This window comes from Chinchilla lanigera, unplaced genomic scaffold, assembly GCF_000276665.1.
Source record: "Chinchilla lanigera isolate Chin_1 unplaced genomic scaffold, ChiLan1.0 scaffold00094, whole genome shotgun sequence".
NCBI classification, from domain to species: domain Eukaryota; kingdom Metazoa; phylum Chordata; class Mammalia; order Rodentia; family Chinchillidae; genus Chinchilla; species Chinchilla lanigera.
Genome location: NW_004955495.1, coordinates 5430163 through 5433721, shown reverse-complemented (window position 1 = coordinate 5433721; position 3559 = coordinate 5430163). Strand labels below are relative to the sequence as shown.

Genomic DNA, 3559 nt, shown 5'->3' with positions numbered 1-3559 from the left:
AGAGGTGCTAGGGCGTGGCTTAAGAACTGTCCAATTGGAAGAGCAAGGGCGTGGTCAAAGAACGACCCGGTCAGAGGAGACAGGAGCTGTTCCCTGAGCACTAACCAATCAAACTCCAGAGTGGGCAGAAGACAGAGAATTGTCCAATCATGGGTGCCGCTGTTCCAAACACTACCCAATGAGAGCCTGAGGGTGGGGCATCACCGCCCCTAAAAGCCCCCCACCCCCACCCCACCCCCGGTGGGTCCCGTGCGCCACATTCACCTGCATTGTGGTGGGGAGGTTGTGCCTGGGCAGGTGCAGGACGGTGAGTGAGGGGTCAGAGTGGGTGTGGCCATGGTGTCCCTGCTACAAGGGTGTTGGCAGCCAGCCCAGGTAGGGGAGACGACGCTGAGTGGGTGACGGTGTCTGGCGCCCCCTCTTCCCTAGAGCAGCCCCGCCTGACCCCAGGCTCAGCCCAGTGGGTGCCCAGCAGACTTGCCTCGCCCTGGGCCTGCCCCTTCGGAGCTGGCTTTGCTTGCTCAGTTTTCACTAAACACAACATGCATTTAACGATGGACTTGGGAAGAGGTGAGTTTCAGGGGAAATGTTCTAATTTTACATTGCATTTGCTCAAAGGTCTGTGCGGGTTCTTGTTTTTTTTTAACTGTTTCTACTTGGTGTATCCTTAAGCGTCTCACATCTATTGTTTTCCTCTTGGTGATGACAAATGACCTTCCAGGGCTTAGCCTTAAGAATGCTACTGGGGAAAAGAATCTCGGGGAAACACAAAATCTTTGTCCGGCTACGGCCGCAGAGGAATCCCGTATTACACGTATTAACACATAAACACACACGTTTGCAGTCTAAATTGGTGAATTACAAAGACTTGGCAAAAGTCAGTTCTGCTTTTGTACCGTGGCGATTTCATGACTGGATAAGTCAAAACTGGCCCCTTAGCGCCTGGACTTCAAAGATTAATGGTGAGCTCTGTCCCCTCATTTGTAATAAAGCATAACCTTGAGCACAACAGTGAGCTCGTCTAGATATTGTCACATCTGAAGGTGGCCTTGAGGACTTGCAAGCAGGCACTTGGTAGCAGACTTGAGGATGGTCGCAGGGATTCCTGCACTTTGCACTTGGTGTCTGTTGGTAGCACTGTATTTTTTTTTTTTTTTTGGTCTTTCTCCGGTACCGGGAACCGAACTCACGACCTTGCGCTTGTCAGGCAGGCGCTTTGCAGCTGAGCTAAATCCCCAGCCCCAGTAGCACTATATTTTGATTGGCAGTTGAGCCCATTGATACTGATGCAGTCTTTTGTCTGACTGAGATTTCAGCCCTTAGATATTTTTAAGGAACATCAGTTCTCTGGGGTTCAAGAGTGTCTTGTTCGGGGCTGGGGATTTAGCTCAGCGGCAAAAGCGCCTGCCTGGCAAGCGCAAGGTTGTGAGTTTGGTTCCCGGTACTGGAGAAAAACCAGAAAAAAAAAAAAAAAAAAAAAGAGTGTCTTGTTCCATGTTTGTTACTTTTCATTCTAGTGCATCTGAGTTGGCTCTAGTTAAATCTAAAAGTGAAATCTGAACTGGGTGTGGTGGTGCACACCTGTAATCACAGCACTCCGGAGGCTGAGGCAGGAGGATTGCTGTGAGTTCGAGGCCAGCCTGTGCCACATAACAAGGACCTGTCTCAAAAAAAAAATTCTCGCGTCTTCTTCCTCCTGAGATCCGCTTGTCAGTGTGTCCACTGTCTTCAATGAAGGGAGTGGAAAGGAAGAAAGAGTAGTAACTGATTCTGTGATAAGTAACACATTGGTTAAAATTTACACTTTTCCGCAAATCAAAAGTCTTCCTGCAGTAGGTGTTGTGTACACTGCTAATGGCTGGGACATGTGGCCACCAGGTCCACATGCAAGGGCTTCTGAAATTCATGTTTGGTGAGGGGGAAAGCAGGAAATCCTCCTAGTTCTTTCTTGTTTTTTATTCATTAAACATCTAGGTTTGAACTTGTGTTTCATATAGTTCTGAGCGGCTGGGCGTCGTGGCACAAGCCTGTAATCCCAGCACTTGGGAGGCTGAGGCAGGAGGATCGCTGTGATTTCGAGGCCAGCCTGGGCTACAAAGTGAGCTCAAGGCCAGCCTGAACTGCATAGTGAGACCCTGTCTCAAAAAAAAAAAAAAAAAGACATATAGTTCTGAGCAAGGTGAACAATAAGAAGGGAGACGAAATGGTTTTGGCCATAAGCAATTAAAGGTCACAAAATAGAAATATTTGTTAATTTTTCTGACATTTCTTTCATTTCTCCAGTGCAGTCTGGATTATTCTGGAATTTACAAAAAGAGGAGGATTTACAAAAATATAGAGAGAAACTGGGTGTGGTGGCATACACGTATAATCCCAATATTTAGGAGGCTGAGGCAGGAGGCTCACAAGTTCAAGATCAGTTTGAGCTATATAGTGACACCCCGTCTCAAAAACTGAAAAAAGAAAGAGAACTATGTGAGATGAAGGCTGGACTTCCTAGCATGGTGGTGGTAATCATTTCAAAATACAGCCGTCTGCAGAATCTTCATGTTGGATTCCTGGTTTAGTCAGATTCCCATTCCTGGACATATTTCCTGACATAAGTGAAGAGAGAGGGAAATTAACTTAGTTCACAGTTGGGGGGATGTGGTCCATGGTCAGCTTTCTCTGCAGCAGAAACATGATGCCAGAGGGGGGCGGAGCAAAGATGCTTAGTTCACAATGGTGAGGAAGCAGAGTGGGGAGCATCGCCAGAGAGGAGGGGGCCAGGGGCTACACAGACTGAGGGCCACACCTGCATGACCCACCTCAGCTCAACCAGGAGTGTGCTTTGTTAACTGGCTATGTCTTCTCCTGTTCTCTCTTCTCTCCTCTCATGGCAACCCTCCTGCCTCAGCTTCCCAAATGCTGGGATTACAGGCGTGTACACCATGCCCAGTACCCTTGTGGTAATTTTCTCTGTATACTAAACTGCTGAGCATCTTCACCTCTTGGGCCCATTAACAATGACCCCACAAAATAGCTCAACTTGTGAATGTGCTTTGCTGAAACGTGCCTACCTTAAAAGATTCGGTAATTTGTTGTTGTTGTTGTTTTAGATGGTGACACTTAACATAGAACCAGTGGGTTCATATCTCAGCAGAATCTTTTTGGAGAAAAAGTATCCAATAAATGGAAAATAGCAAGGCTCAAAAGAAATGATATGTGGGCCTCCCTTTGAGAAAATTGGGGAAAAAAACACAGCATTAGAAATAATCACAAGAGGGTGCACAGGGAGGCACAGGCGGGAGCGCCAGTCTTCAGGCCTGCTCGCTCCCTGCCTTGTAGGCGCCCGGAAGGAGGGCCCCCGGCGCAGGGGCAGCCGCTGCCGCTCAATTGAGAACTACCATGACACAGACAAACAATGACACAATTGGCCCACCATGCACCGGCTTCAGATGCCCACCCACGGACGTGTGTGAATCATTCAAACATGGAGAAACCCCTGGGAATATATGCCATACGACGGGTCACTCTTGCTCCTGCCATTGAGAACCAGAAAGGTCCAGAGTCAGCAGAG

General features: G+C 48.1%; 1 pseudogene; it reads left to right on the top strand.

The window, feature by feature from the left end:
• Positions 1 to 256: 256 nt before the first annotated feature.
• LOC102029195 overlaps positions 257 to 3559 on the top strand; it is a 5658-nt pseudogene continuing 2355 nt past the window's right edge.